This window comes from Microtus oregoni, unplaced genomic scaffold (genome assembly GCF_018167655.1).
Source record: "Microtus oregoni isolate MIOR12 unplaced genomic scaffold, Mior012 000005F_ref0000423, whole genome shotgun sequence".
Taxonomy (NCBI): Eukaryota; Metazoa; Chordata; class Mammalia; order Rodentia; family Cricetidae; genus Microtus; species Microtus oregoni.
The window spans coordinates 56,327,384-56,342,298 of record NW_024543064.1 but is presented as its reverse complement, the minus strand read 5'-3'; positions in this window follow the sequence as shown (position 1 = coordinate 56,342,298).

The window sequence follows — 14,915 nt, the reverse complement described above, 5'->3', positions numbered from 1 at the left end:
TATGAAAATGATCTGAGAATAATGCCTCTTCACTATTAGTGGCTAATTTTCTCAGATCACTAGGTTATTTTTTTTTAAAAAAAAACAACACCTTTTTGGTCAGGTAATTATTTTAACATGCACCTGACATGATTATGACAGATATGGGCATCAGAGGGCATTATAAGTAAGGCAGATGGGAGGAGGAGACAGATCACTTACCTTAGGTATTGATTACACTCTTAAAGAACAGAACATACACTGTGGAAAACATCAGCAATGAGGAAAGAATTGCAGTACTTGTAAATCAAATCCATTCCACTTAACAGCTCCATTATCTCCTGGTAATACCAGAATCGAAAAGAGGTTATTGCTTTTAAAGGTTTAATTTAAATTTAGGCCTTTCAGAGGCATATTTGGTGATTTATCACACCGACTTGAATTCTAATTCTCTTACTATGTGAAATTCCACAAATCCATTCCCATTAAACATTAGTAACCCTGAGACACATGCTACACATGTAGGGGTGCCTTAACTCTCTAAGAAAGCATGCATTGGGAGGGGGTAGCCCTCTGCAAAATTTGCCTTTGTAAAATGATAAGGTACAGAGAGATTAACATGCCAAAAGACGAAAAGAATCTTATGTAAGTGCCAGAATATAGATTCGAAACAACTCACTTTCCACCAGGGATTTACCCTTTCAACCGCTGCTTCCCTAACAGCATCCTCTGCATGAAAGCAGTTCGATATCCCAAGGGAAAGCAATGCAAACTCAAGTCTGAATATAAATTAGTGCCATAGAAAGGCGACAGCAGAAAACTTAATAGATGATGCATAAACCAATGGGTCATCCTCACAGACACATAGCTGGACTAGAGATTTCTGAGCCTCATTTACAGTTAGAGTTGAACATACAGCTAGGGCTAAACACATGCAAGTGTGCATGCTTCCCATAAGGACCATGACTCCCAAGGAAATAGTCTTCCACATTTCGACCCATGCGGTATCAGTCTTAGAATCCTCATGCTACAGAAGGCTGGCAAAGCTACAGAACGGAAGGAGACTGAAGGAATAGAAAAAAATTATTGACGTGTATTTATTTATTGCAGCAGTAAACATGAGCTTTACTAACTCAGTGGTTCTGTGTGACTTGTTTACTGACGTTCAGTTAAGGTAATGGTGCATAGGGCACTAAAGATGAACCGGAAAAACGGAAGTAAATGAATCCTAGAAAGCTTTCTAAATCCAAGAAGCAAATCAAGTGACAAAGATTCAACAATATACAGTCCTAAGTCCTGCAGGTAAAATGTATGCAGGGTTCTAGAAGTCTCTATGGAGGTAGGAATTCAAAGAGCCACTTCGGAACACGACACCTCAGTTGATTACTGAGGCACAGGGACAGTAGAAGAGGTTCCAAACACACACTCCTAAAATGTGTGCAAAAGCTGCCAGAGTCCAGGAACTAGAGGGTTGAGGAGGGGCTTTGGGTCCAGGCAGGAGGGGGGCCACCACAGGCTCTGCATGATCAGCAATGACCATCACATTTGCTTCATTGTGTGATGTCATTGGGATTGCTGCAAAGGAGGCTTTGCTTCATCTGGAAGGTAATGGTAGGTCACTGATGGTTTGGAAGTCACACACAGAGCTGAACTCTGAACTGGGAAAGTATCCCCACAAGAGAGGACATGTTTTTGCTTTCGGACTTTGGAGGAGGCAAGGAAGCCAAGGATGGAGCAATAGGTAGACTTCGATTTGTGATGAGAATAGTTGGGTTGCTTATAATTCTACCTATTGCTCCGTCCTTGGCTTCCTCGCCAACTACTCGCATCACAAATCGGAGGGTTAAATACCTTACGTTTAATCTACTTCCTAAAAACATATCCCAGATACTGCCTTCTGAAAGGCGCATCTACTAAGGCAGCTCACTCTTTTATAAAGCTAGGAGCTGTTTTACATTTTATTTATTTGCATTATATATTTATAAGGGATTTCCCCAGTCTTTCTAGTATTACATTTACAGAGAGGAGGGAGGGAGAGAGGCAGAAACAGAGGACGGGGAGGGTAAAGATGGAGAGGGGGAGAGAACTGAGAGAGAGATGATGAAGAATAAATACATAGTAACATAACATCTCTTCAGAGCTCAGCTGTCAAGCAATCATACCCATGAGAGCCATCAAAAAGTAAAAAGGCCTCTGAGAAGCAGAGAGAGATGTCACACTGATGACAGTGAGACATGGTACATTTCCCATAGGGAAGAATCTCAAAATATTATTTCTGCAGTTCAAGTTGTATGGAAGCAAAATTACACAGAAAAGGTAGCAAAGGAAACTTTTTCAAAATTAGTAGACTTTTTCTTTTCGAGAATATAAAGCTAAAACCAGAATTTTAAGATGGTATAGAACATGCAGAGCTCTCTAAGCAGCGGCTTGTATATAGTACTTACATCAATGTGATCTATTCATTAGGTTAACGGACACTATGAATACATTATTACTAGCTGACAAAGTCCATGGTTTGCATTAGGGCTTAATCTGCATTGTGCATGCTGAGGGCTTTGGCAAATACACCTTCGTACCATCGCACGAAGCGTCGCAGCCCCAATCACCTGTCTCTCAGTTCTTCTATTGTGTTGAACAGCCGACAACCACTGACTGCTCTTCTCTATCTTCATAGCTGGCCTCTTCCAGGAGGTCACATCAATTGTGCAGCCTTTCAGACAAGGTTCCTTCACTTAGAAATATGTATTCAAGGTTCCCTGTGTCTTTTCATGGATAGATAGCTCATTTCTCCTTAGCACTGAACAATATCCCATTGTATGTATTTACCGGCCTGTTCACCCATTCAACTATTGAAGAGCATCTTGATTACTTCCAATTTTCTTTTGCCAGTTATGAATAAAGTTGTTATAAACATATGCACTCTTCCTGGTTAGATGTTTAAGTTTTCTACTCATTTGAGCAAATAACTAGGAACAGTAATTGCTGGGCTTCATGGTTTGATTGTGCTTAGCGTTGGAAAATCTGCCGATCTGTCTCCAAAGTGGCTACACCACAGGCATTTCCGTCAGTGAGACCCTGTTTCTATTGTTCTATGTTCTCACATGTATGATGTGCCTAGGCCTTTGGCTTTAAGCCAGCCTAACAGGTGTGAACCAGTATCTCTTGGCTCCGCTTTTCAATTTCTGAATGACAATGAATGTTGAGCACCGGCTCATATGCCCAGTTTCCGTGTGTAACTGTTGTTTGTGAAGTTACCTTTTTACCTTTCTTGTCTACTTTTTAATCAATTTGTCTTTAAACTATTAAGTTTAAAGTTTGTATTATGCTCCACTCTCATATCCATTCATATTCGTTATCCCATTTTCAGACACATAGTCGTAAACAACTGAGTAGACCTCACCCTAGGATGCACTGCCGTGGCAAACATGCTCCGTGGAGCACAGCTGGGCCATTGCTCGCTCATGTGCTCCCTTACGGACAGAGTAGAAGGGTTGCAGTGGAGACCACAGCGTTTAGAAAAGCTGAAGCATTGATCTGGTTCTTCACACAAGGGAATATTTGCTGACTCTGCCATAAAGCATGGAGCCAGTCATCCAACAAGTGCTTCTGTGGTGAGGAGAGCCAAGTTTTCAAAAACACTTCACTGCCTCTCTTTCCAAGACCCTATCCCATCTATCCACTAAGGTCCCTATACAGGAATAGTGGAACATGAAGAGCTAACAACACCTGTTCTCAAGAGAGGTCCCTGGAGGTTTGAGAAAGAGCATATGTTCATTCCTTTCTGTCTACACTGACTATTTTATTCAGAGTGAATGCTAAACTCAGTTTCTCTCTGTGTCAGGATTCATGGAGATCCATTTTTGAACTTGCTAATTAAAAGATGGTTGGTTATAGGAACCAAATATATGTAAATTATAAGTTTATACGGGTTCATTTTCATTTGATTCAGCAACAATAATGGTAAAGAATCATAAGATGATTAAGTATTGAAAGGGTGTTTATCAGAAAAAAAATAGAAACCATCTAAATATCCAGTTTCTCAATAAAAGAGAATGACTTATACAGACAGCAAATGTCATGTTGTCATTAATGTACCAAATTAGGGGTGTGTGTATGTGTATTTATGTATACACATACACATATTTACAGGGAAATATGTCAATAATATACACGTCTTCACAGAGAAACATGGTAAGCAAAGCTAGACACAGAACTATACATTTACAAATCCCGTTTCAGTTTTAAGAATATATTTATGTGCACATAGAGGCACTGCGAACACTGAAAGACGGTAAAAATGTTAAAACGCATGCATTATAAAAAGGAGTATGTTTTTCCCTTTTGCTTTTCTCTACTTTTAAATTTTTTAACAGTGAACATGGGTTCCTTTTCATTATTGAAAAGAAGGAAAAATTTAAAGGATTATAAAGTAGAAGTGGGACAGAGGGGAAGCTTTGGGGATGCTGGCCATGCTGTGTTCTTGATGTCAGCCTGAACACGGGAATAGCCAAAGTGTGAAAATTCATTGAAACATAGACTCGGTGCACTTTTCTGGGAATATATATATATATATATAGCCTCAACAAAACTTCTGTTTAAAAAAGAGTCCTATGCTCCAAAGTGAAAAGAAAGCATTTAACCCCATTTCTTGTAGAATTTCCCTCATTATCAACTACCTCCCACAGATGAGATTACCTGCTAAGTATTAAAACACAACATTAAAACGAAGACACGCAGAAGGCACTTCTATGGAGCTTGGCAGAGTACAAAGACAGCACATACAAAAGCATACACATAAAGAAATACGTGAATGTAAGCCGCGGATTTAATTACAGGACATAAATATGCTACTAAAATAGCTTAGGCAAAACTCAGACATTCCAAAAGGCTAAAGAGGACGCTAAGGGCAGCGGATGGAGATGAGCTTAGAACCTCAGAAAAATCAGGTGATGTCCGAAGACAGATGCAGCTGCTTTACTTCAAGAGTGCTAGTGGCATCCGAGAGTACGTGCCAGGAATGGGATGGCGCTCAACACTTAATGGCTACAACAACCCCAGAGAACAGTAAAAAATTTGGTTCCCAAAGTCAGTAAGTCTAAGGTTTATATTCTGGTCCTGCCTGTGTTATTTATGGGTGGTCTGATGACTGACAGCTTCAGATAACTCCTAAAAGTAAGTCAGAGGTTTAGAATGTCAACCCACTCTGGTATTTAAATCAGAGCTGTAAAAGATGCCAGGCACCTCTTACACACAAAAGAGTATTGCCAACAACCACAGTCAGGCAGTGCCTCTGCCAGGGATGTTTCTCCTTCATGCCATCACTCCTTGTACTGAGGACTAGCTTCTGCCTCATGCAGGCAACCCAGGTGCTGGGGCTTCCTAAGGCTCACCTGTGTGCTCCTTGTCCTTGCACAGGAGACACAATGACTCTCCACCTTGGATGTTACTAATAACAGAAGGCCTTAGACCCGCAAAGCAAATAGTAGTACCTTAAGAAACTTACATGGATTTGGGAATCATGGAAGTCCTCAATGAAAATTTAAGCTGATTTCTGAAAACACTTAGCAAGACAAATTAAAACATCTGCCAAACACTGTGTTCTACACAACTACCCATGAGCTGGGGATGTGTTGATGGATAGCGGAGTCCTCCTTTTGCCCTACAGGAGCTTGTTTTCTATAGAGCAGATGCAGATACACACACACAGACAACTCCAATATAGGATGCTCACAGGGGAGGGAAGGGAGGAGTAAAGAGGTTGGAAAATAAAGAAGATGTGTTAGAACACCAAGGGCATAGGGAACAAATATTTTGGGAAAGGATTCTCCAAATGAGGTGTACTTTGGACTTAGATCTAAAGGATAAGCAGTCACGGAAGCAAGCAGGAAGAATCAGCATCGTGCTGAGAGAACAGTGAAAAGACCGGAAAGACGAGCAGAGCTTCCTGGGTTCCAGTCTAAGAACAGGGCTGTGGGGGAAGAAGAGATGCAGATAGGGATTCACAGTATCATAGTGAAAGGAAGGGAGTGGGCTGCACAGACTGGGGCAAAGATGGGTGACTGCTTACATAAAATTAAGACTGACCTTCAGGCAGGAGACTGGAGTCACAAGACCTAGGGTTAGCAGTGTTAGTGGGCTCGGGGCTCTGGCCACCTCAGTTTGGAGCTGGAATCCGTCACACATTAGAAAAGTGACTTCACAAAGGGCTGCAAAGATTGTAATATAGGAGCTGATAACATCCAGTTTACTGCCCGTTTTGAGTGACCATCCTCTCTTTTCACTTCCTTAAATGCTCATGTGTGAAGGGGTTATGTGTTCTCTATCTGACCCTGGATTTTGCCTCACTCTGAAAAACCTAAAGTCTGAATTATGTGACTTGTACAAGGGTTTCACAGAAGCACTTGGACTATACCCAGGTGCTCAAAAGGTGAGCCCCATCATTGCCACCTACCCTGCCCAGGAACTTGCGGCTCTGTGGGAATCTCTGTAAGAGCTCTCCTAATTTATTGCTACAAACCAGCCTAGGATCTTCCTGGGAGTATACAGTTTAACCAGTTCTGCAACAAAATCAAGGACTCTGTGCCTCCTAAGCCCAAGCTCTCCTACTCTACTGTGCAAAATGCACACAAGTCCAACTTCTATTGATATGTTCTCCAAGCCCTGCATACCTGACATGGAGACAGGGGCTGGAACTAAATTAAATTGATCTGACATATAATATTGCTTATTCTATGAACCAAAATGCAGGAGGAGGAGGGCGAAGAGGAGGAGAGGTTTTATAAGGGTAGTGCTTAAACCAATGGATTGCTCTTCTTTTCCCTTCTCATTTTCTAGTCTTCTACAACAAATATGTTATTTTTTTTCCAAACACGGAAAATACTTATTTTGTAAAAAGAAAGCAGGCAGAAATAATCAGCCTCGCCCAGAGTGTCTATGTACTTTTTAAAGCTGGTACTATTTTGACAGCCAAAAAAAAGACACTTTGGAATACAGCATTACAAATTCAAGATCATGTCTATGAACTTGGCTTGAAAAAAAATAAGCCCTCCATAAAAATACAACCTACCATCTGTACAATGTATTCAAAAATGATTAGCATAGTATGAAAAAATAATGCTGGAGCAGCAGATTTTCTTTATGGTTAAAGAATACTTCTTGCTCAGGATTCTTTTCACATTTTTCCAGGAGGCAAAAACCAATTGTGAAAGGAAACATTAGGTCAGGGAGATGGAAATAGTAAGTAAACAAAGATGAGAAAAGAACACTGAATGTTGTCGCTGAAGATACACTGCTGCTCTACAAAGCCACTAAGCCTGAGATCGCTGTCCTGGGCTGCTGCATTCTGGCTAGCCATGTAAAGCATGGGTCCACCTTACTCCAGCTCAGCCATCCAATCTACCATGCCATCCTGTGGCGCTGGACTCTTGCTTTCCTGTCCGACAGAGGTGAGGTGAACCAACAGAAGCGGAAGTGCATGAGGTTACAGAGTCCCTCAGACACAAGTGAAAGCTAGGGACAGCAGAGCTCCCAGCAGCAGTCTGGGGCCTCGGAGAGGAGCCTTCTGGTCAGACTCTACTCTTTACCAAGAAGGACTCTATCTTCTAGAAGGTCCTCAATCTGCCTGGATCCTGGAGTAGACTCCTAAGTCAAAAGTTGTTCTACATTTTTACTATTTAGATCATGAAGTCTTGGACACATTTGTGTAAACATAACCTAGCCACCTAGGTTCCAGGAAAATGGAAATTTGAGAAAATTATGACCCAATCAAAACCATTCAGGTGTTTCCCCCAATGGGAAAATGTTCCAGGTCTCAAATGCTTATTGGAGAATATTTACTGTACCCACTTGCACAGAGTCTCAGGGGACTCTGAAATGCTCCTTTGCCTCTACGAAGCAGGCTGGGCTTGCTTTGTTTGTACCCCATGGCTAATGGGCTTCTACATGTACAAAAACATGGTGCGCCAAGAAATGACCTCCAGACCTGCATGGAGACCGAAAGCTTGATGCCCGACACAGAATATCTGTTAGGCATCTCCCGTGAGAGATTCCGGGGCCAGAAGAGCTGACTCAATGCCACAGACAACCTCTGGAGAACACAGGTTTAAAACAAGTTAGGTCTGAGCGGTAGTCAGTAGTTAGCTATTCTGTCCTTTCCTCTGCCGGTATGCTATCCCACATGCTTGGAGCTAAGGCCACCCACCCAGTCTGTTTCCCCTTCAGTGCTGCCCAACTGGCCCCTTCAATATCAGAGAAAACATGCAAAAAAAGCAAGCAGAACAAACGGCTTTGCTCATCTTTGATCTTACTGGTGTCAGAAAGTGTTTACTTGGCTGTGAGAACAGGCTGAGGTTCCAGTGCTGGTGAAAAAGAGTGTTCCCGTAAAGCTAGCTAACTTTAGTCCACAAACAGAAAGGAGAAACTTACAGTCCACAGTGTTGCTGCCAATAGAGACTGAGATTTAGGTGACATAGGGGCATTTAAGTACCAACATGCTTTTCCAAGGACAGATGCCAGGGGGTCTCTTCTGTAAAGGGCTAGATAATTAATATTTTAGGTTTAGTGGGTCATGAGGCATTCTTTTAAAAATGTTCTTTTAACTGTCAAAAAAAAGTTTCTGGTTTTTTGTTTGTTTGTTGTTTTGTTTTGTTTTTCTGAGACAGGGTTTCTCTGTGTAGCCTTGGCTGTCCTGGATCATACTCTCTAGACCAGTCTGGCCTCAAACTCACACAGATCTGCCTGTCTCTGTCTCCCAAGTGCTGGGATTAAAGAATGTGTGCATCACCATTTCTTGTCAAAAAAAAAAAAAAGATTCTTAGATCACAAGCCACATAAAAACAAGCAGGATAGTTTATTAATTGTTGGCTGAGACCACTGTTTGATTCAACATCCTACTAGAGATGAAAAAACAAAAACCTTTCTATATAACTTGATTATACTTGATTTACCCCATCTTGTCCCCAAACCTAACCCTCTAAAATATTCCTCTCATTTCCTCATTTCCCTTGATTCCCTCTCCCTTGTGTCTGTTTCTATCACCACTCCAGCAGCTTCCGCCTCATCTTTCACAAGTTAGCTTCAAAGAGCAATTGGCTTTAAATTAGGTGTGTGTGTGTGTGTGTGTGTGTGTGTGTGTGTGTAGGTCAGAAGACAACTTGCAGGAATCAGTTCTTTCGATCCACCATGCAGGTTTCAGGGACTCAACTAAAGTCAGCAGGCTTGGTAGCAAGTGTGTTTATCTGCTAAACACTGGGCTCCAAGTGCTGTGAATTTTAAAATGGGTGGGATCAAGTTGCTTTGCATTTAAGCTCCCTCAAAGCTCTCACCAAGACATTTAGAATGCACTCCAGACCCCTGACTACTGTAAAGCTCTGCCATTGCCTGATTTCATGAGCTCTTCCCCTTTCCATTGCCCACATAAGATTTTACGTGGCAACATGATTGGGCTAAGGGATACCCAGCTTTCTAACCAAAGGTTATTCTAGTCCATCCCTAAAAGCACCAAGGATTGCCTCTGGAGGAGGTTACCAGGTGACTGGGAGACTGAGTAAAATAGATCATCTGTAATAGGTAGGATTCCCAAGAGAACTGGACCAATGTAGAGAAACAATTCCGTCTATAGAGACTTAGTCTAAGGAAATGGCTAACATGACTTCAGGTTGAAATACTCTGTGATTTGCCATCTGCAAGCCAGGAAATCCAGGAGAGCTGGTGGTGTTAAGACAGTGAAGTCCTGAGAGCCTTTCAAGGACTTAACCCCCAGGGCAAGGCACAATAAGGCGGGACACGTGCCATTCCTTTCATTCCAGCCATTGATGGGTCAGGTGACGCCCCTCCAGCACGCCCGAGTCTCATTCAGTTAGAGCCCTGTACAGAACATGAAAGGTCACCCGCTACTGAGCAGGAACAGTCTTCCCTCTGAACTCGTCTGAAACAGGACCTCAAACTCCAGTTTTTGGTGTCAAGTGGCAACACCAGTTTTTCCTGGGTCTTGGCCACTGCCCAGGAACTACACGAGGGTCTCTTGTACTTCTCAAGCATTTGAGTTCAGTTTGCACTACATGGTTGGCCCTCAAGACTGCTGACGCATCTTCAGCCTTGGGATGTGCCCATTTTCCTAAATGTTACAGGGATCCTTTCAAGAGATCTTTATGCACACACTCATAAACCAACACTCACCTGACCAGTTCCACTTCTCAACCTGATTTGCACAGCTATGAACTGTCACACTTGCATAACTTAGCATACTCTCTCCACACTACAACTTTACTGTTTCCTTTTCATGACTTTATCTTCTCAACAACTATCAGCTTGAATTTTTACTACCCTTCTTTTAAAACCGGCTTCATCTCACTCTCTGCCAGCCATTCTTTACCCTAGCCTTTTGTTTTTGTCCCTTTTAAAGCACTGGTTAGATCTCAAATTATTTTGAGTATTTACTTATTTGTGCCTATTTCCCTCAACTAGGAGAGCTTTGGTAGGCTACACGCCAAATGCGGACAATGCCTGAGCTCAAGCCCTAAAGCAGTGCCTAAACTACAGTCTTCCCATCAGTGATGTGGGGTAGGAAGGCCCTGCTTCCTTCCTACTTTCTCCCTTCCATTCACTCTTCTGCAGAAGCTGTCTGTGGAAGTAAGACGGTGCCTGGGAGCTCTTGGCCTCTTCATGCGGTTCTTGCTCTCTAGACTCATCACTGAAGCAGGGATTTACTCTCCTCAAACAACCTCTACTTACTTGTGTTCACATTGGTGGTTCGGACTGGCAGGTTAGTGGCTGCTCCCCAGCAAGGCTGACAAACAGTTTGGAGTAACTCTAGTTCCCAGGGGGCATGGTGGGTGTTTAAGGGTTGGCCAGATAAATCTGCCTACTCCAATGCTTCATTTATTCCATGGTTTTTCCTAGATCAAAGATGCCACGTAACTATGGCGGCTCAGTGTTGGAGACACAGGAATCAACTTAGAAAGGCCCCAGGTTACAATGGTGGCTCAGTGTTGGGACACAGGAATCAACTTTAGCAAGTTTCTTTACTTAGATGAGTAGAATCTGGGAGTGTACCAGCTTAATGTCCATTTCCCACACAAAAATTAGTTTTTCCTTTATAAGTAAGTCAGTCTTTCAAAGATGTACAGAGTGATGATTACTTCTTCCTGTGCCGCTGAGGAGAGAGAGGCTCAGACTTTTACACGGTACAGGAAGCAAAATCAAAGTAGGGCAGGACCCACTCACTTGGCTTGGTGGCTCAGTGTGTGTTGTGAGGCTGCCTGTCTCCTAACCACGCAGTCCTGCTCCTGCTGAGCCTCTCCCCTGCTTCACAGACTGCAATGAGAGGAAGAACATCTTTAATCTAGGTAGAACAATCTGATCTTGGTGCACCTTGCTACAACTTAATTGAAGATAAAATAACCTGTCAGCACTAGTTACAAGAGTTGGCCTCCCTATACCTCAGAGTCCCCAAATGAGGCCAGGCACAGTTATCTGAAACCCGCCAGCAAATTGAGAAACCAGTCCTGGGAACTCATCTGTGTCTAGAATGGCTCCATCTCCAGGAAAATCTGTTTCTAAAAGACCTTTGGGCTACACGCGGCTAGGTCAGGATTCTAGTCACTTAGTTCTTAAATGCATAGGCTGTGACAGGTTATGAAACATGCTTTCCATAGAACCATTTCTTCTAAGCATGTAAGAACAGGGCTTACACCTGTCTACTGGGTGGCTCAGTCTGCCACTTCTCCCCTGTGAATTTCCTGCTGAAAGCTAACTTAGGGGGAAGCGTGGTGTTCATTTTTATTCCTCCTGAGCTTTCTGGTCACACAGGTAAGCAGCATAATCGGTGCTGATGTCTCATGGAGATGCTATGAAGATGGTCCTTGATTTAACCTGTGCTTACATCTGTGCACATTCCCTTTTAATATAGTGCTCTTCACAAAGTGGTACCTTGAGGTATGACCTTTAAACAGCAGCCTGAGTCAAACCGCAGCCACCGGTCTTTGGAACAGCACACAGCACTCCACAGGCTGTTTATTCTTTCAGCAATCACACAGAAAGTTGGGGTGGTGTGTCTGTCATATACCAGTTAGAAAACCAAAACACCAACCACAAGGGCTATATTCTAACGTGATCAAGTGTCGAATGGTGAAGCCAACAGTTTTCTTGATTTATTATAGATACATTCCCTGGTCCTGAATTTCAGAAGACAATGAAGCTCAGTATGTATCAGAGGTGTTTTCTTTTCTTTTTTTAAATAAAGACTTCATTATTGGACTCGAAGTCCCTATTTGTGAGTTATTGCTAACAGTCACAGCGGGAGGACAGCATGCATCCACCAGGCACTTCCTAAGGCTTTGTTTCCACAATACACGGTGAGTGCGAGAACTGCAGAAACATCTTAGTGTGCTTATAAACCTCAGATACAACTTTCTAATGAGGCAGAAGGGGTAAAGGCTTAGCTCCCTCAGCATTAAGTGACGACTTTCAAAGCTGCTAATATTAGATTCCTAGCAGGAATTTCTGTTCCATCCTCTACCATGTGTGAAAAAACCATGAGGTCCAGCTTGACTCCTTGAACTCAATCATTTGTTTTCTTTAGGGCAAAGCTAGGAAAAGTCAACCTCAACAGCAAAACATGAGGATAATCCATGAACATTCTGCAGAAACTCCCTGCACTCCACCTAGATGGCCGGCCTCTTAAAGAATCTATGACCACGAATGCTGATACGGAATCAAGGAACATCTATCACTCAGAACAGCATGGCATCATGAGAAGTGAAATTCATTGATGGAGCTTTCTAGGAACAAATGAGGAAAGAAGCTGAGAATCAAAGTTCAGTGGGTTGATCTTTTTTATTTTATTTTTTTGCAGAACTTCTCTGAGTCTTTAACATTCTGATACATATTGTGCCTCTTTTGAAGCTTTCTCATTGAATTCTTTTTATAAAGAAGTGTTTAACATTTGATAAGGCAGGCATTCCACAGGATGAACTTTTAGAACCACAGGAGCAGGCTTTCAAACTCTACCTTCCAAATACAAAGATATGTCTGCATAATGCAGTGTGCAGCACATCTTTATGTCATGGGGAAGAAGCAGGGCATTTAGCACGCTCCCAGATGCTCTCTGGCATCACCGCCCGTGTTTCCTATCTGGCTGGTATTTTGAGCGGTTCTGCTAAGGGTCTGTCCTCCAAAGGGCAGAGACGTCTGTTGAAGGCATGAATGAATAAAAACCGAGGGGCTGAGGAGAAGTGTGATTGCCACATCTGTTAGCGGTGCATTTGGTAAGCCTTCCCCCTGTCACTATATATATTCAGAAATAATGACAAAGAAATGTAGTTCCTCCAGGCAAATGAAATGGAGGTGCAAATTAGAATCACACCTCCGGTCTCATTTTGGTATCACTTCTTGTCTGGATAAACAACACTTACTCTCACTCTCCTCATGGCAAGTAGCCGCTGTTAACACTTGCATTAGGGATCAGTCACAACAAATTACAGTTAAGTTTCACACCGCACCGCAGGAGGCAGCCAGCCCCAGGGGAGCAGGGAGTTAAGCGGGGGGGGGGGGGGGGGGGGGGGGGGGGGGGGGGGGGGGGGGGGGGGCTGCATTACCAATTTTGAAATAACTAGCACTGGGCTGAAAAGGCCCCCGTGCCTCAGCCACATGAAGTGGTTTAAAATTCTAATTCTCTAAGTGGTATCTTAATATTTCTGTGGATGGTAGTTTATTATTCTCTGCAGAGAGCAGCAGTGGGTAGCTGCTTGCAAAAGGGGTGATTTTAATCACCAATCATTTTCAAGAACACAAGCGATCAGTGGTACTCAACTGTGAAAGCTTTGCTGTAATGGGAAACCGCCTGTGTGGATTAAAAACAAACAGACCTTACTTTGAAATAACTGTATTTGATGCTAACCTTCCAGGATGTGGAACGTATCTATTGACCATAAATGCCCCCTCCCCCAAAACAGAAGTCCACAGGAAAAATGAGAAAAAAAAGACTCAGGTCACCATGAATCAGCTCCATCTAATAGGTGGGTTCTGTAACCTAGATCCTAGGAAAGTCCCTTCACTGGCTGTCTGCCTGGGGCAGAATCCACCTCTTTCAGGAAAATATATAGGAGAAATTTAGAGAGAAAGAATGGGAGTGCATACAAGTTATCTCTTTGTAAAGAAACAAAACCCCCACAAATATAAGAAACCAAGTCAGTACAGACAAGTGTGAGTGTAAGACGCAGTAGTGAGAAGCTGTGTCTACACGAAACAATCACAGATGAACCCCGTTGCCGTCAGAATTACAGCTTTGCATATGCATTCCTTGGGTATGCACCCCCCACCCCCAAGTCCCACAAAGCTCCCTAGGTGAGCCTGGCATGTCAAGATGGTGAGGGAAGACGCAAAGCACGCCACGGTACAGAACCAGGTGATTCCCCGAGAGCTGTAAACAAGATGCAGTCTACAGTCGGGTAAGAAAGAGGCAAGCATTTCTGATACGCCTGGATATTAAGTCAAACATGGGTGAGTCTATAGCTCTCTTTTCCCACAAGGTGTCCTGTTAAACCTTTACCAGTAGAGAAAATGTGTAAAAATCCACCATTTGAACATCTCTTCATTATATGCTCCACGTCATCCACTGGTGGAGTCGTCCTTAACAATGTACAAGCAATCCCTCCGTGAAGCTCATTGTCTAGTACTTGTATTGCTCTTACAATACTCTCTTCTCCAGGTGTGAGGCGCATGCATGTGAAAGGAAAAAGTAGACTACAAAGGCGACCCAAGAACTATATTGGAATTGACGTCTTGCACAGCACCGCCAAGTTCCAGCACTGTTGAGCCTGGCATTTTCTTCTCCATTTCCATAGGGAATTTCTCCTCTTTGCACTCCGTGCACTGTAGTCACCCAGTCCTCTTCTACCTCTCTTGCGTTCAAGCCCAGGTCACACTGTCAACGTTCC